General features: G+C 37.5%; 1 protein-coding gene across 5 annotated transcripts in view; it reads left to right on the top strand.

Moving 5' to 3' along the window:
* Positions 1–813: 813 nt before the first annotated feature.
* OSBPL8 (oxysterol binding protein like 8) overlaps positions 814–24,196 on the top strand; it is a 208,459-nt gene continuing 185,076 nt past the window's right edge. For 2 of the 5 annotated variants that reach the window (XM_020968855.2, XM_020968853.2), the window contains exon 1: positions 7,239–7,290. The gene's annotated coding sequence lies outside the window, so the exon portion shown is untranslated. Of the gene's footprint in view, positions 904–1,122; positions 1,197–7,238; positions 7,291–7,331; positions 7,351–24,196 lie in introns of those variants that run through there. The other 3 variants (XM_078146351.1, XM_078146358.1, XM_020968854.2) reach the window with 3 other exon arrangements.

Raw genomic sequence — 24,196 nt, 5'->3', positions numbered from 1 at the left:
AACCTAGAGGACTCTGAGGAGGGTGGTGTCCTTGATTATGATGGAGAAAAATAGTTTTTTGGGGGGAGAAAAGAGTAGTGTCTTTGTATTCCCCCCTGGTGCCTAGCACACAGTAGGCGATTAATAAATGTTTCCACCGTGCTTCCTGACACCAATAGTCCCTATAATACGGCCGGCCAAGTACACAGCAGGCGCCTAATCCACGCTCAAGCTTTTTGGAGTGGGAAGGGCGTGGTCCCCACCTCCAAGGCCAGGTCAATGGCCACATTCGAGAGAGAGGTAGGGGGAGGGGGCATAGAAGGACGTGGAGGTGTTACTCAATTTCCCAATCTGGCTCTGCCCAAGAGGGCAGGAGGGGGAGGGTGTTGAAGGGGGCGTTGGCTGTTGCAGCTCCCGCTGGCGCGCGCGCGCGCCCGGCCCCGCCCCCGCGGTGGGAGGTGGATCGCCGGCTGCCTCCGCGCGCCGTCACGTGACGGGAAGGGGGCGGGGCCGAGCGAGCGAGTGACAGCGAAGGGGCAGCGGCGGCGCGCTAGATTGTGAAGCGGAGCCGGACGGTGGCAGCTGGGGTCCGGAGGGGAGGCGGCGCGGCCGATGACAGCATCATCCCGCGACGCCGTCCTGCCCAGGAGTTGCTGGCAGTGGCCGCGGCAGTAGCGGCGGCGGAGGCAGCCCCGGCATCTGGCGCTTCGACTGTCGGAAGGGAGGGAGCGAGCGAGCTCGAGCCCGAGCTGGGCGCGGAGGGGGCCAAGGCGCAGCGGCCGCAGCCGCCGCCTCCACCTCTTCCTCCTCCTCTCGGGCCGCGCCCCTCCGCGTGCTGGTTCCCCGAGCCACTGCCTTGTCCCAGGCGGCGAAGGGAAGTTGGGCGTCCCCGGCCCCCGCAGCCTCCCCGGGAGCCCCGCGCCGGTGAGTGCCGAGAGGGGCTCGAGGGTCGGGGCGGACGAGGGCGAGCGGACACCGCGGGCGTGAAGCTCTGAGGAGGAGAGGGCGAGGGAGAAAGCCGAGCCGGGGCCGGCGTCTGCCTCCCTCCCCGCTCCGGGCCGGCCCCCCGGCGGGCTCGCGGCCCCCGTTCCCCGCAGCTTGCTGTCACCCGCGCGCTTTGGCCGGGCTCCCGTTGTCCTGAAGGCGCAAACGGTGCGAACCCAGCCCCGCCGGGGGACCTCGGATGAGGGGAAGGGCGCCCCGACGCTTGGGTTGAGGTACACTCTCCCCGAGGACAGAGCAGGCGGGCATCCCTCTGCGTGGGGGAGGGAGGGCATTCTCTGGGTTCGTTGTATTCCACTCCCCCAACCCCCGCAGCCCCCACCCCATTTCCTCTCTGCAGATCCTCGGAGAAAGCCTGGGCAGGGGGAAGAATTTTTGTTTTGTTTTTTCCATTACCGGCAGTCGCCCCTGACATTGATTTTTGAGTGAGATGTGCCTTCCTAAACGTGACTCAGATCGTGTCATCACAGTCGACCCCATATAGCCAAACTGCTGTTAATTGGACCTTAGAGGCTATTTCATCCAAAGCTCTCACTTTACAGATGAGGAAACTGAGGCTCAAAGAGGTCACAGAATCCTGGGGATCCTAGATCCAGAGTTGAAGGGATCCTTAGAGGCCATCTAAGGCCACCCGTCTCATTTTACAGATGAAGAAACTGAGTCTCAGAGAGATCAGAATCCTAGGGATCATAGTTCTAGTGCTGGAAGGGACCTTAGAGGCCATCTAAGGCCACCCCTCTCATTTTACAGATGAAGAAACTGAGCCTCAGATCAGAATGCTAGGGATCATAGTTCTAAAGCTGGAAGGGACCTTAGAGGCCAATCTAGTACAACCCTACTTAATTATACAGATAAAGAAGCTGAAGCTCAGAGAGGTTAAAAGTGACTTGCCTCAGGGCCATTATAGGTTGTACTAGAGGCAGAATCTCTATACCACCTTTTTTTTTTGGAGAGTGAGTGGGAGGAAAGGTGGAATAAAATGTACCAGGCTGAGAAGACTGTTCCAAGAGAAACAGACCTTAAATATTAAAATTTTTATTGAATTCTAGATTGTCTTCCTCCTCAGACTTGCAATAAGTCCTCACAAGATTATAGACTTAGGAGCTGGAAGGGATTTTAAGAGAGTGTATAGTCCAAACCTCATTATACAAATGAGAAAACTGAGTTCTATAGCAGTTGAATGAATTGCCTAAGATCCCAAAGGTAGTAAGTAGCAGAATTGGGAGCAGTAGGTAGGTCTTCCAAATTCAGAAGTTCTGCAGCTGTCTCAACAACTTACAGATTACCTCTATATTATGTTATTTTCTTCTTATAATCTTTTTAAAGATTTCTTTTTTAGGAGCAGCATCAAGTAACCTTTTAAATTGAATGAAATGCTAGTTAGACTTCTTGAAGTACTTACTTAAAGTTAATCATGCCGAGGAGAGAATATGTCCGTTTTTTCCCCTGACATAAATTAGATAGCTGCTCTGCAGTGAAATTTTCATTAAGAACATACAAGTCTGGTAAAAGCACTTTAGGCCAAGTAAATTATAACATTACTTTAAAATTCCTCTATTTAGAAAACAACATGCAGTTTACAAGTGTTCCCAGATCAAATAGTCAGCACCTCATTATTGAGCATCTGCTGCGTGCTTAGCATCTGTGGGAACGTACAGAAGAAAAGAAAGTCCTACCTTTTAGGCCTTGAAGAAATTTAGTTATCGATATTGTTGAGTACAAATTTCACACTCAGTTTTATTTAAAGTGATGTGCACTCAAGTGGTTAAATACCTATTTAATTAACATTGGACATGACCTGTTAATGTAACATTTGCTGTTTCTCTAAATTCACAACGCTATTATATTTTATTTCCCCTTATATAATGGTTTTCATAGTGGTGAATGGAAATATTTCTTATTTGTACTTGGCATCTATACATCTTTTGACACTGTCAATAATCTTTTCTCTTAACTTCCGAGACTTTATACTTGGTCCTCCTACCATTCTTACCTATTCTTTTTGGTCATCTTTGCAAGATTGTCTTCCTCCTTCCTACTGTCTTGAATCCTCTTTCTCTACACACTCTCTCAGTGATGTCATTAGCTACCATGGCTTTAATTATATTCTCTATGCAACCGACTTCGAGTTCCATAAATCTGGCCTTAAAAATCTGTTTCCTAGACTGCAGTCCTAATTACCATCTGCCTGCTAAACATTTCTAACTTAGTAGGTCCAAAGAGGAAGTTACTCTTCTCCTTTTCCCCTTCCCTCCCCGACAAACCTATCCTATATCTTCGCTTCCTTATTTTCATTGAAATCATTCTTCTATTCATCAGATTAAAAACCATGGAGTCATCCTTGAATCATCCCCCTCCCTCAATTCTCATTTATAATTAATTGTCAAGACTTGTTGATTTTACCTTCCCTATGTCTCTTATGTCTATCACCTTCTTTCTGCATAGAAGCTTCTATCCTGGTTCAGGCCCATGTCACTTATTTCCAGTAGATAATCCAGTAAATAGTCTAGTAAATTGCAAAAGCCTCTTCATTAGGCATTCTGCTTCTAATCTTTCCTCTTGCCAGTCTCTTCACACAGCTGCCAAACTGATCTTACTCAAATGCTGATCTCTCCGTGTTACTCACCTGCTCCAGAAGCACTTGTGACCGCTTATTGCCTCTGGTATAGAGTACAAAATCCTTAGCCTGATATTTAAACCCCTCGATAATCTGGTTCCTACCCACCTTCCTGATATGATTTCATATTATTCCCCTTCATTCTCTGTGTTCTAATAAAACTGGCTTGTTAGCTAGTTATCTTCTGCCTCCCTGCTTTTGAAGAAGTGATTGCTGAGGTCTGAAATCCAGAGGTCATTACCTCTCCCTTCAAAGCATACCTCAGCTAACATCTCCTGCGTACCTCTTCTGTTTCTTTCCTTATTGTTAGCCCAATCTCACTCTTGAAATTACTTCATGTTACTTTGCATATGCTTTGTTTTTATTTACTTGTGCACAAGTTGTATCCTTCCAACAGTTTGTAAGGCCCTTTAAGACAGGAACTGTCTTTGTTTTCTTTCTGTCCTCAAGCCCACCACTGTGTCTCACGTTAAGCAGATGCTTAATATGTTTGTTGAATTTAATAAAGGATTCTGAGAATTCTAATTTCTTGACTCACATTTTGGAGTCATTCAAGATCTTGAAGATACACCAGATGTTTTAGATGTTAGCTCATCGGGGCAGCTAGGTGGTGCAGTGGGTACAGCATCAGCCCTAGAATCGGGAGAACCTGTGTTTAAATGTCGCTCAGACACCTGACACTTACTAGCTGTATGATCCTAGGCAACTCACTTAACCCTGATTGCCTCGACAAAAAAAAAAAAGATGTTAGACCATCAGTTATTTAAACTACTTTAGCAAAGTTACATATATAAGTATGTACTACTTTATGATTCTGTAGCATGTTAGAGTGCAAAGTGTGTTAGAGATGAAGCCAGGAAGACCTGGATTTAGATTCTGTCTCCAGTTATCATGAGATCTAGTAAATCACTTTACCTTTCTGGAGCTTTTCTCTTCATTCGAAAAGGGATTATGATAACACCTGAAAGCACTTTCCTCTACAGTTGTTGTGAGAATCATATGAGATAATTAAATATAGAACTTAAAGTGCTATGTAAATGTCAGCTGCTATTATTGATTATATTTTTGTTCGTGATAGTAGCTCAGTAAGAACTTGAATGCAGTATTTTTATTAAGTTTTTTTATTGATACATTTTTTGACATCTCAGTCACACCTCAGTAATCCTTCTGTCCCATGGGACCTTCCCTCCAGAAACCAGTTAAGCAAATTCAGTATGTCAGTTGTGACTGATCTGTGACTTTACATTTTCTGGTTTACTGTATCATAATGGAAAGAGATTTTTACCTTCAGTCATATAGATATGATATTGACCATTGTGTTTGAGTTGAAGAGTGCTAGTCTTGAAGTTAGGAGAACCTCATTTCGAATCCAATCTTAGATACTTTACTAGTTGTGTGACTCTGGGAAATTAATTTAACTGCTCTTAACCTCAGTTTTCCCATCTGTAAAATGGGAATAATAATAGCAGCTACCTCACAGAGTTGTTGTCAGGTATCAAATGAAAAAATACATGAAAGCGCTTTGTAGACTTTAAGGTGCTATGTGATGCTGGCTATTATTACTACTCATTATTTTTGTGTGGTCTTTATTGTAGTCACTATGCAAATCTTTCCATGTTTTTCAGAATTCTTTATACTTATCTTCCACCATTGTGCAATAATATATTACTTTCAGATACCACAATTTATTTAGCTATTGCCCAGGATTATTTCTCTTCATTTTACGGATCCTCTCTTTTTCTGTTTTGTTAATGTGTATTTATAAGGATATGATTTTGCCCCTGAGAGGACTTGCTTTAGCTGCGTCCCAGAAATTTTGGTATTTGGTTTCATCTTTATTAATATAATACACTGATCATGTAATGCAGTCTTTGTGATGTGGGAAAAGGGCCTAGACCTGCAGTCAGAACTATTCATCATTATTGTGTTGTGGGTTGTAATGGATGTATTTACTTTTTCTGACTTTTTATATTTGTTTGCAGTCTCTCTGCAAAAGTTCCATGTAGTGTTGAGAAACACATTTATTCTTTAGCGATTCCAATAAGAAGTGCCATAAATCTTTAGCTTTAGTTTCTCCAACAATTCGTTCAGTTCCCTGTTTTTCTCTTTTGCTTATTTTTTGATATACTTGTCCCAAAGTGAGGGAGGGACACTGAAATCTCCTGCCACTATTGTTTTACTGGCTAAGTCTTTATGTAGTTCAGTTTATTTTTTCTATATGAATTTAGATCCTAAAGCACTTGAAGCCTTCAAGTTTAATATTGATATTGGTTTCTTATTTGTGATTCCTTAAAACATAATGTATGTTTCCTGTTTATCTCTTTATGTTGTGAATGTTTGTTTTGGCTTTGCTTGATAGCATGATTGTAATTCCTGGTTTTTGGACTCACCTGATGCATGGTAGATTTTTTTCCAGCCTCTCCATTTTTGTGGAGGTGAAGTGGATAGAGTGCTGGGCCTGGAGTCACAAAGACCCGAATTTAAATCCAGCATCAGACACTTACTGGCTGGGTGATCCTGGGCAACTCACTTAAACCTCTGTTTGCCTCAGTTTCTTTAACTGTAAAATGGGGATAATAATAGCACCTACTATTTGCAGGGTTGTTTTGAGGATCAAATGAAATATTTGTAAAAAGCACTTAATAGAATGCCTGACATATAGTAGGTGCTATGTGACCTCCCTTCCCTCTTTTTTAAAAAATGTGTCTTTGGCAAGTGACCTGATTATAGGGTTTTGTTTTATTATCCAGTGTGGTGTTCTTTTTTTTTTATTGGATTGTTTAATCTGTGTACAATAAAGTTATGAGAGTTAGGTTTATATTTTCCTCTATTTTTCTATAATTTTTTTCTTAAGGATTTTTTCCCTCTTCTGTGAACATGGTCCTTTGTCTCTTTAAATACTTTAGCTTTATTTTATGGCAACCATATTTAAGCCCTTCATTTTATAGGTGACTAATTAGAGGCCAGGATAGTGGAAATGATTTGGCATAGATCTCCCAGATTTAGTGGTAGATAGAGTTTGCAAATAGTTACAGAATGCCTGCTGTGTTCAGAGCACTGTGTTAGGTAATTGGAGGTGTAGGTTCCTGCCCTAAAGGAGCTTTGCCGGGAGATAAGCTGTTAGATAAGAGTTTATGGTTCTCCTTCCCCGTGACCATGAAGGAGAGGCGTTGGGTGTGCTGGCAAATGTTTAACAACTGATTTTCCTGGGAGGAAAATGTACCCATGACATACGTGTAAGTTTAATCTGCGTAATTAACATTTTCTCTATCACTTTCTGAAGACCCAGCAAGCGACGAAACAATAAATTAAGCCTCAATTTGTAGCATTTGCCAATTTCCAAGATGTAAAACTGAATATTTAATAATGGACCAGCTGCAGCATACCTTACTGTATTAGTAGTATGTATATTTGAGCTGGAAGGGACCTCCGAGATCATCTGGTCCTCTCCTGTCCAGAGTGGTTTAGTTTCCTGCCCACAGTCACAGAGCTTGTCATGGGCAGAGCTGGCTGGCATTATACCCAGGCCCTCTCACTGCAGATCTAACCTTTTCTCTGACATCACAAAGATAAGAGATTCATAGCATTATGTGATCCGTGTATTTGAGAGATACAAAACAAAGTGCTGTATCAAGTGGGATGGCACTGTGGCATCAAAGTCCTTCTAACATGAGGGAGGAGTCATATCAAGGGTCAGTAAAGCTGTCCTAGAGGAGATGGTGTAGGGATTGATACAAACTCAATCTGTAAAGGTAGGGAGGGTGGTCATTGCAGTCATAGGGAACAGTCAGAGCAAAGGCATGGTTTGGATCATGTATTATGTATGACTAAAGAATACAGTGTCTTTGAGAAGCAGAGAATTGCCCAGTTTGGCTGGAATATAAGATGAGAGGGGACAGGGAAATAATATGAAATAAGCCTGGGATGGAAGAGTGGTGGAGGGGATAGAGGGCTGGATTCGGAGTAAGAAAAACATCTGTTCAGATATTTAACAAGCTGTGTGATACTGGGTAATTCATTTAATATCTTTCAGCCTCAGTTCCTTCATCTGTAATATAGGGATAATAGTACCTACCTCATGGGGTTGTTGTGAGGCTCAAATGATATGACATATATGAAGGGCTTTATACACCTTAAAGTGCTTCATTAGTCCGTCATAAGTTTTAAGTGCCTACTATGTGCTATCTGAATGCTAGCTATCATCGTTATTGTCTCTCCACGTTCTGTATGCAAGATAGCATTAGAGATTGTTACAATATTCTGTTGCTCTGTTAAAAAAATTCTGTTAAAGGAAGTGAGGTTTGTCTGGTATTATCTGTTCTTGATGAAATCATGCTAGTTTCATTTTTGTAAAAGTCTTTTTGAACATCATTCACATTTCAGTGGCTCCTTGCCTTTTTCCTTTTCTACCTCCCTGGCCTCTCAAATAAGAAATAATTTGTTTTGTATATGCTTAATACACAGTCTCTAAAATTGTATGCCTTATGCTGCACCTGTCGTCCATTGCTTCTTTGCCGAGATGCAGGATGCTTCTTCACCAGCTGTCCTAGCTAGGGTATGATGAGCCAAAGTATTTGAGCTTCCATAGTCAAGTCACATCATCGTGTGTTGCCTTTGTTCTGTACTGAGACCTTTTATTTCTCTCTTCCTTCTGTGCTTTGTCTTTCTCCTAAATGAAAATACTATGACCTATGAATACTAAGATCTAGAATACTTAAAATTAATCTTGTTAGACCTGAGTCTTTTAAAAGTCTTAAATTTTTATTTCTGGAAATTTGTTCTGAAGGGAAACTTTACTTTGGTTTGCTCTAATACTCAAGATTGGCATATATAGAGCTTTATCCCTCAAACCTTTTTTCTGATGTGACCTTGATTCTGATGATAGTTTTCCACTGGAGAATAGGCAGAATGATTAAATCTGTTAGATGCGGCTAGGGTCTTCTCACTTCCAGTGTGTATAAGAGTATGTGGAAGTATATCAGTCTATGAGAAGCAGGAGTGTCACGGAGACTTGTCGAGGTTTTTAATGCCAAGAGTCCTGGGCGCATTAGTTTAGGCTCAGCCAGTCACTCATTGCAACTCCCAGATGGAAGGGAGTCTGTTACTCCCTGTGGTTTGCATCCTGAATTTTTGTCCTTCTGTTACTCTGTCGTATCACTACCTTCCAATCACAGGACCTCTTTGTCTTTGGTTTTACAGTAGGAATGTCTTCCACCAATCCCTCCCCAGCATCCAGCTTACCATCAGGTTCTTGTTTGTTGTCAGTTTCATTTGTGGAGGAGGAATGAGCATGTGGAGGAGGAATAAATATACCTTTCTGGATATCATCTCCCTGCCACTGGTGGTTCCATGGAAGTGGGATTTCTGGGGTAATAATATTGCAGGTTTATGATTAAAAAAATTTAGATCAGAGTTTTGCAAACTTTCTTGGATTTAGGAGCCAAACAAAATTTTAAAAGGTTTATTTTTTTAAAACTTGTTTTCTGGCCTTTTTTTATTTTAAAATTTAAAATTCTAAACTTAAATATAAAAAAACTGAGAATTTTTGTGTACACAGTAGAACACAAAAAAGAAGAGAGTGTATATGATACTATAATTCTTTCATCTACCTTGCTTTTAAAAAAATGTATATAATAAATTCCACATGTTACTTTGAGAATTGTCTTGCTTATCTGTGCTTCTTTTTGAACTTCCTTCTGTTTTCTTCTGTGCATTTAAAAAAAGTTTCAGTTGGCCATTTTATTTTGGCATCATGACTGCTACCCCTCTCCCTTACCCCTAACTTCCACTCCTCATACCCATTAACACCAGAAGGACCTGAATACCATGTGTCACTTGATGCAATACATTTTTTTTTATCCATATGACAAATAAAATAGAGATACCAAAGTGGGAAACTATTTGAAAATAAAATTTTTGAGTCAGTTGAGCCACCTCATCCTTCTACTGTTTAATACACTCATGGGGGTGGGGGTGGGAAGAAGAGAGAGAGAACACACACTTCTTGTAATAAACATATTCGAACATCATAAGGCCATGAAGTGACCATATCCATATGTTTATCTTTCTGTACTTTGAATCCACTACTTCTGTCAGGAGGTGGGTAACCGGCTTCATCATAAGCCTGCTGGAGACATGGTTGGTCATTCAAAATTGTTTTCTTCTTTACATCGTTGTTGTCTTTGTATACATTGTTCTAGTCTGCCCACTGCACTCTGTCACTACCCAAGATTCTCTGAAATAGTTTTATCATTTCTTAAAACAGCTCATTAATATTCCATTATATTCATATACCCCCTTAGATTCTAGTTATTTTTTTTCCTTTTAATCCCCTTTAGGATCAATAAATTTGTTTTGCTTCTGATTTTTCCTTCTGTGGTATTATCTTCTCTCTTAACCTTCCATCCTTTCTACCTTTTACCCTGTTGAGTTTGCTGTATTTGTACACCAAGGTAGGGGTGTGTGTGTGTGCGTGTGCGCTTGTCTGTTTCAGATAGGAATATGTGCATTTAATGTTGAGTAGAGTGCTGGTCTTGAAGTCAGGAAGTCTCATTTTCCTGAGTTCAAATCTGCCCTCAGTTATTTATTAGCTGTGTGACCCTGGGCAAGTCATGTAACCCTGTTTGTCTCAGTTTCCTCATCTTTAAAAATGATCTGGAGAAGGAAATGGCAAAGCACTCTAATGTCTTTGCCAAGAAAACCTCAAATGGAGTTGTGAAGAGTCAGACACAACTAAAACAATGGAACAACAACAAATGGCAGTCCCCTGTCCTTATTTCATATTTGCATGCTTTTGCACATACAAATTATGAGAAATACCAAGTCTCACTGCCTGTCCTCCTTTCTACAGTAGAGCAGGCCTGCACAGCCTGCGGTGGCTTACAGCCCACAGGCATGTCAAAGGATTTCAGGCGGCCCACAGGCCCCACAGGTTGTGCAGGCTTGCAGTAGAGTATTCCTTAAATCTTCAAGTCTTGCTATGGCATCTCTGAGCAGAGGGGTTTAAATTGATGTTTTCTTGCTGTATGTGAAAGAAAAATTCACTCCATAGTACCCCCAATATGATTTTAAAGAAGTGAAGTAATGAGAGTATAAACTACCTGCTGTGTTTCATTTTAGGATTTAGTACTGTTTTTAGAAATTGAGAATTTGAACAGTCCAGCATCTTTATTTAAAAATTCTGTCTCTAGATGTGTGTGCTTTTTTTCCCCCCCAGTATAAAAGCTGCAAAAATATTGTTACAACGTCTTCATACGTTTTATAAACATATGAATCATTTTCTTGGTGTGAGCCTGTATGTTTTGTGCTTTGTTCTCTCCATTTACAGCTTCATATACTACAGGGATGCCTTAAAATTGAGTAAATAATGTCCCTTAAGCATTTTGAAATTCGCAGGTACAGTCAAGGTTGACAGTGAATGTGAAAGCATTTTGAAAACTGTAAAACATTATAGAAATACAAGCTATTACCTCAGCATTATGTAGCTTTGATATTAGGAGGGACATTAGAGGGTATGCTATATTCTCTAAGCGCCATCTGCACCAGTTATGCTCCTCTATGATATCCTTTAGAGGAGAAGTATTTAGTCTTTTAAGTTCTTCAGTCCTTATAAGATAGCTTTAATTCTTAGGGAATTTCCTCCTTCCCTTGTACCATTAGTCAATACCAGTAGTCCTGACTGTGTTGCCAGGGCCTCACAGAACAAGTTTAAATGTTATTCTCCATTAATTATGTCTTCTTTTCCCCAGCCTAAACATTCCTTGTTCCTTCACCATTCATAGTCCAAACTCTCATTTTCCTTGTTGTCTTCTGGTATCTGTAGAGAGCATAGTAAATAGTATAATGGTATTGGATCTGGAGTCAGGAAGACCTGAATTTAAATCCTTCCTCAGACTCTTAATAGTTGTGTGACTCTGGGCAAGTCACTGAACTCTCTGGGTCTCAGTTTCCTCATTTGTCAAATGACAGAGTTGCGCTAGGTGGTCTCTAAAGCCTGTCCAGTTCTAAATCTATTGTCCTCTATCACTGTCATTAGTGTTCCTAAAATATACCTAGAGCTTGATAACATATGTGTTATCTAGATACGTTTTAACCAGGGCAAAGTATAGAGGAATAATTGTCGTCCTTATTATGGATGCTATTATGAGTGCTTCTTAAATTTACTTTAGCTTTTTTTGAATGTCTCATCACCCTGTTTCGTCACATTTCTTACTTTATTTAGATTTCTAACAGGATTGAGTCCTTAACCTTAGGATTGGAAGTATGGTTGAAAAAGTTGAGAAGTTAAAGGTCTTGAATTCGGTGGATTGAAAGATTGTTTGAAGTATTTTTTAAATATGTAGGAAAACAAGGTGAATATTTAACAACATAATTTATAAGAAATACTTATTTACATTTACATTGTATATATGTATATATCACTATACAAATTCTTGTATTCATATGTGTATATTCCTACCTAAACCTACTCTTTAAGCTGCTTTTACTATTTTGGCTGTACCATAATTCACTCAGTTTTCCATATTTGAAATCATGGCGTCATTTTTGATTCTTCCTCTTCCTTCTTTTCCCATAGTATTACTTGGACCTGGCTACCTGATGTTGGTGTCTTGCATCTTTCTCCTCCTCTTGATTCCCACTACCACAGCCTGACTTTACCACCTACTTGGACTAGTGCAGCTATTTCGATTCTCCCCTGAACTAATGCAGTAGCCTGCTAATTGGTCTCCTTGCCTAAAGCCTTTGCTCACTCCAGTCTATTCTCCACACTGATATTCCTAAAGCACAAGGTCTGTCCCTGTCACTCTCCTACTCAGTAAGCTCCCCAAATCCTTTATTTAGCTTTGAAAGCTCTTCATATCCTGACTTAAACCTATCTATCCAACCTTAATGTATATCACTCCTTTTCCCTCACTCTGTGATGAAGCCAAACTAGCCTTCTTGCTGCTTCTCACAAATGACACTCATTGCCCATCTCTGTGTCTTTGTACTGGCTTCCCCTTAAGCCTTGAAATGTCCTCTTCTCCTCCCTCTACTGTTTAGAATCCCTAATTTCCTTAAAAAATTTTACTCAAGGGACATTTTCTACATGAAACCTTTGCTTTATCTTCCTTCCTCCTAATTAGTGCCTTTCTGCCTTCTCCCCTCCAAAAGTAAGTTTACCTTGTATTTATTTTGTACTTGCATATTTAAGTATATGTGATCTCTACTGAGAGAATGTAAACTCATTAAATAAATAAAACTCATTAAATAAATAAACTCATTAAGGGTGGCAGCTGTTTCATTTTCGTCTTTTTTTTCTTCTGAGCATTGTGTTTGGCACATACAAGTGCTTAATAAGTGTTCTTTCTTGATTTCTTTTTCTAACACATCTTGCTGCCTCCACCCTATGCCTTGTAACAAACATCCTTTATTTTATTGTCAGACTGATTTTCCTTAAGTATAGATCTGGACAGGATTTTCTGCTCCAACGTCTTCAGTAGTTTTCCATTGTGTCCTAAGTTCATGTTGCTTTGCCTGTTATTCAGGGCCCTTCACACAACTGGTACTGGCTGCCTTTCTAGTCAGTTTTCATATTCCCTGCTGTGTCATGATTTCTATGGCCTAGGTAGTCAAACTGGATTACTCTTGTGGCTCAAACTGCCCTATACTTTCCTGCTTTTACATCTTGCTTCTGTTCTCTATCTGTGGATTATATGTGTTCTCTACCTTTGGTTATTTAATTCCTTCTGAAAGGACAGGTCAGATACCAGCTACAGTGAGTAAATGCCATCACCTGTCAGACCTCATGTTACATTTAGTTTTGTGTACTACTTGGATGCATTTTTGTTGCAGTTATCTGTGTATGCATTGCTTTTTCCTATTAAACTATAAGCTCTGTGAGAGCAGGCACTAACCTTTAAAATTTGATCTTCCTTTAATAACTCATATGTTGCTCTGTACATGGTAGATAATTTGTTAAATACTTGGAGTTTAATTTTTTTTTTGATAAAAATGTCTGCTGCCTTTAAAAAAACTTTTTTTCTTTCCATCTTTTACAGGTAGCACACAAAAGAAAGGAAAATGTGGTAGAGACCAAGCTTTGAAATCAGTTAATTTGATTTCTTTCTAATCTGTTGTCTTTGGTTTTCACACTACATCTTCAGTGAAGTTCTGTGGTAGTGGAAAAGGCAGAAAGGATCTATCCACAGCTTTGGAATTTTGAAAATCATTGATCTAGGTCTTACTAGTAGGCGGTTGGTATTTAGTATGATGGAAAATTACATTTCATTATATATAGTTGAGTATTAGCTATAAATTATAGCACATTTCTCTAGGGATTGGTTTTTGTCTTAGTGTCGTTTAACATATTTAGTTATCAGGATGGTAGAATAATAGGAATATTTACTAAGTTTGAAAATTACAGCATGATAGAAAGTTGAAGGTATTGGCATTTTGGGGATTGGTTTTAAAGTTCACAGTAATTTTGGTCAGTGGAATTATAGTCACAAAAAAAGTAGAATGAAATTTAGTAGGCATACATAGGGATTAGTGTACCTGTGAGTAAGAAAAGCTCACATAAATATAAAGTACATAATTGACCAGATTAGGAAATAAAGTTAGAAAATCTAATGTAAAACTTTAGTCAGCAGTTCTCTAATTGGCAGTTAGGTGGGTCAGGGGATATGGCATTTAGCTTTGAGTCAGGAAGACCTGAGTTCAAATCTAGCTTCAGATACTTCCCAGTTGTGTGACCCTTAGGTCGCTAAGGCAGGTCACTTAACCTTTGCCTGCTTCAGTTTCCTAAATAGTAAACAGAGATAATAAGAGCACCTACCTCAGTATTGTTGTGAGGATCAAATGAGATTTTTGTTAAGCTTAGCACAGTGCATGGCACATAGTAGATGCTTTATAAATACTTGTTCCCTTTCCTTCTGTGTAGTTCTCTTTGTGGAGTAAAAAAAAAAAAAATCACTGGACCACATGAAACCAGGCCAGAGTAAACAGAGCAAGTAGGAATTCGAAATAAACCTCCTAGTAGCCAGATCCTTTTAGTTCTATATCAAGTTCTTGGTTCTACTATTTGTCAGATAACTTAGAAATGAATCCAGACCAAAAAAGAAGTAGAATGGCAGTGAATTATATTCATGCAATAGATATATGCCTGAAAAGGGCAAATATCAGTCTTTTGTTAGACTGTGTCATTTAAATGCACCATGTGAGCTAGTATTCTTCTCTGAATCTTTCTTTACATTTTGGTAATGCAAATAATTATTGTCTCATGGATCTGTTTTGTATTTTTTTAAATCTTTTTTTTTGTTCATCATTATTGGCATCGACAATTTACCTTTGTTCTTCTTCCCTTTGGCAAGTAGTTCATTCACAAACAAAACTCAGTGGGATCATAGGTTCATCATTTAAAGGAACTCCGAAGTAAACCTGTGGGTGACAACTCATGCTACCTTCAAGCTGTGTTTTAAAAGATAATTTAAAAAAAATTTTGTTTTTCAACATTCATTTTTTTAAGTTGAATTCCAAATTCTCTCTTTAACTCCTCCCCCACCCAATGAGAAGGCAATCAATAAGATACTTATTGTACCTGTGAAATCATACAAAATGTGTCCATATTAGCCATGTGGGAAAAAAACCCAAGAAAAATAAAGTGAAAAAATGTTTGAATCTGCACTCATAGTTCATCAGTTCTTTTTCTGGAGGTGGTTCATAGTGACTTCTTCAGAATTGTTTTTAGATCATTTTTACTTATCAGAGTAGCTAAGTCTTTCATAGTTGATCATTGTTACAGTATTGCTATTATGTGCTTTTTTTTTAAGTGAGGCAGTGGGGGTTAAGTGCCTTGCCCAAGGTCACATAGCTAGTAACATTCTAGTGTTTTTTAGTAGGAATGGGTAAAATTTTTGTCAAAAGTCTTTTCTGCGTCTATTGAGACAATCATGATTTTTGTTGTTTTTGTTATTGATTTGGTCAGTTATGTTTATGGTCTAACCAATATTGAACCAGACCTGCATTTCTGGTATAAATTTTACCTAGTCATAGCATATGATCTTTGTGATATGTTGCTATAGTTTTCTTGCTAGTGTTTTATGTAAAAGTTTTGCATCAGTATTCATTAGGGAAGTAGGCTTATGATTTTCCCTCCTCCCCTCCCCGCCCTTTTTGCTTTCTCTTTGTATAGGTATCAAAACCACATTTTTGTCATAGGAGGAATTTGGTAGGATTCCTTCTTTTCCTACTTTTTCAAAGAATTTGGAATTAATTGTTCCTTACATGTTTGGTAGAATTCATTTGTAAATCCACATGGTCCTAGGGATTTTTTCTTAGGGAGCTCATTTATGGCTTGTTCAATTTTTTTCTAATATAAAGTTACTAAGTATCCTATTCACCCTATTGTTAATCAAGGCAATTCGTATTTTTGTAAATTCATATTTTTTGTAAATATTCATCCATTTCACTTAAATTGGGAGTTATATTGGCGTATACTTGGGCAAAGTAGTTCCTGTTAATTGGTTTAATTTCATCATCATTGGTGATGAATTCACCTTTTTCATTTTTGATACTAGTAACTTGTATTTTGTATTTTTGAATAAAGAATTTTCCTGAAATAAGGTATATCCATAGAATAAAAGCCTTAAGGAAGTATTAAAATTATTCAAATCAGGAAGAATTATAGTCAGGGTAGTGACTAGATACCTTTCTGTCCAAAGTACTGCAGAAGAGAAGTGCTCTATTTAGAGTAAGAGCGAGAGTAATTTTAATGTGTAAGAGGTTTTTTAAAATTGAAGTCTGTTTACTTGGATAGTCATACATTTATCTAATTTAGCTGCAGATCTCTTTTTGCATGCGTATCTACCTGTTAATAAATTTTGAAACAATTACTTCACGTTCAGTCATCATTGAGTCTTTTCTGTTTGCTTCTAAAAGTTTAAAATTTTCATAGACATTTTTTAAAAATTATTTTCATTTCCAAATATATTTATTCCCTCTATTATCCAAACAAACTGTCCTTTGTAACAAGGAATATTTTTTTTCTTTTTCTTTCTTTTTTTTTTTTTAGCTAGGCAGTGGGGTTAAGTGACTTGCGCAGGGTCGCACAGCTAGTAAGTGTTATGTGTCTGAGGGCGGATATGAACTCAGGTCCTCCTGAATCCAGGGCCAGTGCACTATCCACTGCGCCACCTAGCGGCCCCCAAGGAATATTTTAAAAGAAAAAAAACAACCCAGTTCATTAGAACCAACCAACCCAGAAACCAAGTTGGACAGTATGCAATATTCCATACTCATAGTCACACCTCTGCAAGAAAGGAGGGAGCTGTATTTTCTCAACTGTTCTCCAGGACTGAGTTTCTTGATCATTTTAATTATATAGCATTCAGTTTTATTGTTGTTGTTTTTGCCTTTTATATTATTGTCATTCTGTATATTGTTTTTCTGGTTCTGCTTACTTCATCCTGCATCAGTTCATAAAAGTTTTTCATGTTGTTTTGATTTTTTCATATTTCTTATTTCTTATATAACATGATTTTCCATTACATTCATGTACCAGAATTTTTTTTTAGCTATTCTCCAGTTAATAAGCTTCTGCTTTGTTTCTAGTTCTTTACTACCACAAATGGATATGCTTTGAATATTTTGATGTTTATGGAGCCCTTCTTTTTGTGCCTGACCTCTTTGTGATATTTGCTAGCTGTGGATTTTCTCAGTCAAATGATACAGACATTTTATTCAGTTTTTCTGCATAATTCCAAATTGCTTTCAGAATGATCGAACCATTTTACAGCTTAACATGTGTATTAGTTTGCCCTTCTTTTGATTTCCCCTCTAATATTAACTTTAATGTTTATTTGGTTTGATTTTTAAGCCACTTGCCTTCTTTTATCTAGCCTTGGTGATTAGCTTCGTGGCCCTTGATAGTTTGATGGCATAACATTAAGTCTAACCAAATTTAAATAGTATTATTTTTTATGTCGCTGAGGTGCAAGGAAGGGCAATGACTGTTCCTTCCATAATTCAAGTTATTCTTTATTTCCTTAAATTGTTTTGTAATTATCTCTAAGTCTTGAGTTTGCTATTGTAGATTGAGTCCTAGATATTTCGTTCATTTTGTAGTTAATTTGAAGAGGATTTCCCTCTGTTATTTCCTCCTGGATTTATTGTGGGCTTGTAGAAGCACTACTGATTTTTGTGGGTTCATTTTGTTTGTTTTTTGCTACTTTACTGAAGTTATTATTTCAGTTTCTTTGATGATTTTCTAGGGTTTTCTAAGTAAACCAACATATGATGGTTTTGCCTTTGATATTTTTTTTTAATATTACTGCTATTATTAGCTTTTTTAGAACTATGTTAAGTAACAGTGGGAAAAGAGGATAGCCTTGCTTTATTTTTACATGTCTTTGCGTCTCTTGTATGAGTCTAGATTTGTCATAATGAATATTTTTTGGGGGATATATTGCTAGAACTTAATTCAGATTTTTGTACTAGTAGTTATCAGTGATGCTCATCTATAGTTCTTTTTCACAAAAGGAATTTAGAAGCGTTTTTTTTCTTATTTTTTTGAGGGTAATTTATATAGCCAATTTACTTCCCCTTCACATAGTTGACAGATTTTCTTTGATCTTTCAGGACTCAGGTTTTACCCTTGAGTGGGTCCTGTGTGGTTTGTTCAAATCCTTTTTTGAGATTGGATGGGTATTTTATATTTTTATATGTAATATTTCTTTTTAAATTCAGAATTTTTACATGTTATGCTTATATTTTTTACTTTGCTAATTTTTAATCTTGGCAATTTATTTTATTCTTTTTTGATCAGATTAGGTAAGTGTTTATAAATTTCTACTGATTTTCAAGATTTTCACTTTTTGCAAATTTTACATTTGTTGGTTGATTTTTGTAGCTTGTTATATTAATCTCTTTTTCTTTTTTTGTTAATGTATGTTTTCAGAGAGAGAATTTTTCCTCTGAGGACTGCTTTAACTATAGCCCATAAGTTCCGGTATGTTTCATCATTATACTTTTTCACATAATTACTACTTATTTGATTTGATTTTTGATCAACTTCTTATCCAGGATGTTGTTATTAAGTCTCTACTTAAGTTTGTATCGTCTGCTTGTTTTCTCTGTATTAAATAGTATTTTATTATTTTATGGTCTTTAAAGTTACATTTAATATTTCTCATTTTTTGTATATAATTTTTTTTGTGCCTTAGCACATTGTCTGTTTCTGTTAGGTTAGCATATAATACTGAGAAATATGTATATTCTTATAATTTGGGATACTCTGTCTTTCAGCTTTTAATTCTACAAAACTTTCTTTAGTTTTATATTTTCTGTTTTGTTTCACTTAGTGTTAATTTTGCCTAGTTCTGATAGAGGGACATGAAAATCTTATATAGTCATATTGTCATTGTCTTCTTGCAATTCCATTAACCATTTATATATGTATGTTTAGTGTCAATGATAACATTTTTTCTATGGTTCCTTTAAGCCTATTGCAGTTTCCCTGTTCCACTTTTCATATTGTGCATTTTCCTTTTTGTTTTGTCTAATGAAGCGATCTCATCTCCTGTTGCTTTTTAAAAACTAGCTGATACATATTAAATGTTTTCCATTTTCTTATTTCTATTCTGTAGGTTTCTTTACTTCTAAAAACATGTTTCTTGTAATGCACATATGGTTGGGTTTTATTTTCTTGTTTATTCTGCCACTTTTCTTTTATTGAATTGTCATAACATGAAAGCTTATACTAGTAATTTAGTGTCCATTGCTTTGTTGAGCACTATATTTGACTGCTACTGTTACCTAATGTGTTTCACTGACCAATGTTTTTATTTTTTAATCAATTATGAATAATTTTGATGATTACTATTTTGGAGTATAATTTGAAATCAGAGACCCTTTTCCTATGTTTTTTCATTATTTCCCTAGAAATTCTTGACCTTTTTTACATGATTTTTTAAAAATTCTAGTTTTATAAAGTAACTTTTTGGTAATTGATTATGGCATCGAATCTGTAAATTAATTTATATAGTGTCATTTTTATCTTATTGGCACAGGCAAGTCATGAACAATTAATATTTCACCAATTATTGAAGTATTTTTATTTGTGTGAAGAATGTTTTGTATTTGTATGCCTGTAATTCCTTGGTAGGTGGATTTCCAGATATTTTACACATTCTAGAGTTATTTTGAATGGATTTTTTTTCCCTGTCTCTTCCTGCTGAGTTTTGTTGAAGGGTGATGCTCTACGTAGGTTTATTTTAATCCTGGTACTTTACTGAAGATGTAGCAATTTTTTAGTTGAATATCTAGAGCTTACTAGGCAAGTCATATGTGTGGAAAGTGATAATTTTGTTTCCTCATTTACTATGCTTATTCCTCTAATTTCTCTTTCATTTCTTTTGCCGTAGTTGACATTTCTAGTACGATATCAAATGATAGTGAAGACAGTGTACGTGCTTGCTTTACCTCTGATTTTATTGTAAAGGCCTCCAGTATTTCTCCAATACAAATAATACTAACTCTTGCTTTTAAATGGATACTATTTGCTATGTTAAGGAATGATCTATTTTTTATTTGTATTTTTAACATAGAGAAGTATTTTGTCAAAAGCCTTTTCTGAGTCTACTGATATATATATGTAGGTATACATATATACACACATATATATCTATCTGTTATGCTCGTAGTTTTCTTAATATTAAACCAGTTCTACTTTTCCGGTATAAAGCCAACCTGATTATAGTGTGTAATTTGTTTCTGTGGCCTCTCGACTAATATTTTATTCAGTATTTTGTGTTAACATTCATTAGAGATATTGGTCTGTTGTTTTTTCTCTCTGCTTTGTGTCTCTCTAGCTTTGGTTATCAGGACCAAATTTGTCCCATAGAAAGAGTTTGGTAGGATCCTTTCTTTGCCTGTTTTTTGCAAGCAATTTATGTAAGATTGGAATTCATTGTTTTCTGGATATTGGAAAAATTTCACTTGTAAATCCATTTGTTGCTAGAGTGTTTTCCTTTGAGGGTTCTTTTATGGCTTGTTAAATTTATTTCTTTCAGATTTAATTATTAAAATTCTCACAATTTGTTATGACAATCTGGGTATTTTATATTTTTGTAAATATTCACCCATTTATTTAAATTGTCATTTTTATTTGGCATATAATTAGAGAATTTGTTTTTCCTTGATTTGTTGTGCATTTTCCTTTTTCTGATTTGATTTTGGTAATTTTTCTTCTTTTAAAAAATCATATTAAGGAATAGCTCCTCAATTTGACTTTCAGAATTCAGTTTGGAGTTTTAAAAGTTTGCTGCTTTTCTAGTTCATGAAGTGCCTGTTCTCCCCTCTCTTTCCTCCATATTTATAAACCATTCTTCTTGTGTATTTTGCTTATGTGAAATAGAGAATTTCTCCTTTCTCATATTTTCCCTAATTTATGCCTTTATTCCTTTCTTTGTTTTCCTTTTTTAAAACCAATGAAACAGAACTTGGTCACTGTGCTGCATGCCAGGAGTACCAGCCCCATAATTGCTTTTTTTGGTTGTTGTGACTTAGGGATCATGCATAGGATAATGGAGAGGTGAATGGGTGGTATGACTAAGCTGAACCATCTAGTCAGTGAGGAATTCTGAAAAAGAAAAGGAGTGAAAAATGTCATCAGGGATAGGAAAAGAAAATATTCTCATATGGCAAGAATAAGGGATGACAGTTGATAGCTAGAGTGCTCTACTGGTACTCTTTAAATTCCAGAAGAAAATGGGAGAGAGCTCCAGCACAATGGAGCACTTCTGGGCAGACATAGATAAGGTATGCATGGAATGAATGGGTAGGCCATGGATTGTGATCTGCTTTGTTGGAAGGAATTCCTGAATTGAGTAAATTAGACTCCTTTGAGTATTTGATACTCTGCCATCTTGCCAGTTACCTGATCCCATGATGGAAGCTTTATTTTAATTTCACTCATATATGACAGTCTCTGTTTTACATCTTTTTAAAAATACTGGGAGCAACAAAATGGTTGACTTGACATTTTTTCTGTTTCCCATCAGTACTTTTCAAAACAGAAATTATATGCCAAAGATAAAGCAACTTCAGGTATTTCTGTGGTCTGGTCTAGCTTCTTAAACTTTTCCCCCTCGCAGCCCCATCAGTGTTTCCATATTGTGAGACCCATATGGGGGTCTCGACCCACAGTTTAAGAAGCACTGGTAGGATACCTAGAATTCGAAAGAAGGTTAAAAAAGCAACAACTTTAATCTGAGAACTGATACTTGCTGACCCTGAGCTCACTTAGGACCCCTTCTTCACTTTCTAAGCTACTGATTTGAGGTTGTATGAGTTGATTCAAGGACATGATGTGGTCTTTAATCAAAACCCACCTCTATACCATAGTTTCCTCTCCCTGTTTTCATGGTCAAGGAGTTTCCTTAAGGGTGGACAGCCAGCTTGTCCACATCCATTCAGAAGAAAAAAAACTGTTTGGGCCTGAATCCTGGAAGCATTAGCACTGGAAAGCTTTGAACTGCTGGTAGCAGGGAAAATGGGCTCTGAACTGTTAGTGCTGGGCCAGAGGGCTCAAGAATAGAGGGAATGGTACAATTCACCAGGACAGGACAGAAGCTGTGTAGCGTTTTCCTAAGCATGAGGGAAAGAGCACGGCTTCCAACTGGGGCCAGTTCTGTCCGCTCAAAAGTCAATTGTGGCAGAGACCTAGGCTGATGAACAGTAAATTGCTGAATGTAGGAGGAGGCTGGAACTCACTTGGAAGTGAGAGCTTATAGTATCCTACCGTTTGTGAAGGTGTATCCTCCTTCTCCTTTTCCTCTTTAGGTTGTATATTACAAAATAATATTATTGCTATACTTTCATCTGAAGTTCTTGGTCTCTCCTGAATTGAAAATCTTGTCAGTACTTAATTAGTATGGAAACTCCTTCCACCAACTCAGACCAGCATCTCATCTTTAAATTGGGCTGGGTTCAGGTGGGGATGGTGAGTGGGAGTTCTAAGTATTAAAGTTCTTCAATGTTACATCATGAGGTTTTTACCTTGTTGAAGGCTTCTTACCTTGTGGACTCAGCTGTAGTTACTCTACTGCCACATAATTCCTTTTGTCTCTCTTTATAGAGTTGCCTGGTACATTAAGATAGAGGTGTCCAATAGAGCAAACCAGATTAAAATGTAACTTGAAAATATTCAACAGAACAAGTAAAAATACAACAAAATAGATAACTATTACATTTTAAAACCAAGTTAGCATGTGGCTATAAGGGATCCTTATAATCTGTGGATTAATGGACCCACTTCTTCAGTTTGATGACATTCCACTAAGAGGTTAAATGACTCATTTGTGCCTAGTCACACTGTTAGTATGTGTTTGTCAAGGCAGGACTTGAATGCCATAGCATGTGCTCTATCCACTCTGCTTTGCTTTCAAGTATTTTTAGAACTCTAAAAAAAGGTTATACAGAGAGCCAGGATGTGTATTAAGAATACTAGACTTGCAATCTGAAGACCTGGGTTCAGTTCTCAGTTTGTCACTCAGTGGCTGGGGGCAAGTCTTTAACTTCTTTGAATGTCATCTGTTAAAATAGAGCTAATTAATACTCATTCATACTTAGCAATATCACAGGGTGGTTGTGAGGTGTCTTGTAAAATGTAAGTGTTATATAAATGAGAGTTTATCACCTGGAGAGTTGTCCAAACATAAGGCTTTTTAAATGTCAGTTGATATGTTGGAGGAACTCTAGTCACTTTGGAAACCTAGGTGGTTTGTGCAACTTACTTGATCTAGAGAGCAAGCACTGTTAAATATTTTCTAGAACTGCTATTTTCATGTTTAAATTGTTAAGTCTCCTGTACAGTAATCTTCGCAAATAGCTAACAGCTAGTGAAGTGAACAGTCAAGTGGATCAACTCCTAAACAACATTGCCTCTTGTTACCCTGGGCTGACATTAAATTATAAATAACGCAAGTAAAACTTTCCAATCAGTTACACAGTTCTGTAAGATCTAAGCCAAGGGTTTCAAACATTTTGTGATTGTAGACCCTTGTGGAAGTCTTCTTCAAGCCAAGGATGGGGAACCTGTGGCCTCGAGGCCACATGTGGCCTTCAAGTGTGGCCCTTTGACTGAATCCAACCTTCACAGAACAAATCCCCTTAATAAAAGGATTTGTTCTATAAAACGTGGACTCAGTCAAAAGGCTGCACCCAGGGATCTTAGAAGGCCACATGTGGCCTTGAGGCCGAAGGTTCCCCACCCCTGGCAAACCTTTAGTAAAAATATACTGGGTTTTATTGATGTGGAATGAAACTAGGAGGATATAGTTTTCTCTGAAAAACATTTTTTAGTCTTCTCATTATGAAACAATTTTAAGTTAATTTTTACAGTCTGACTCAAAACAAATTTTTTTTGTGGGGTATAAGAAGGTTAAAGAAACAAGGTAGCATTTTTATCATATGTTGACTAAAATCGAAGTTAATGTAAATTTTACAGAATTTGTAGATTTAAAAAATTCTTGCTTTTGGCTCTAAAATTCAAATTTAGTTACTTGTGTAACCAATCAGACTATATACTAAAACTGTTGTTCTTGGTGTCAAACTCAAATA

Source organism: Phascolarctos cinereus, unplaced genomic scaffold (assembly GCF_003287225.1).
Source record: "Phascolarctos cinereus isolate Bilbo 61053 unplaced genomic scaffold, phaCin_HiC Scaffold_1;HRSCAF=81, whole genome shotgun sequence".
NCBI classification, from domain to species: Eukaryota; Metazoa; Chordata; class Mammalia; order Diprotodontia; family Phascolarctidae; genus Phascolarctos; species Phascolarctos cinereus.
The sequence above is the reverse complement of the archived record's forward strand: the minus strand, read 5'-3'. Positions and strand labels throughout refer to the sequence as shown.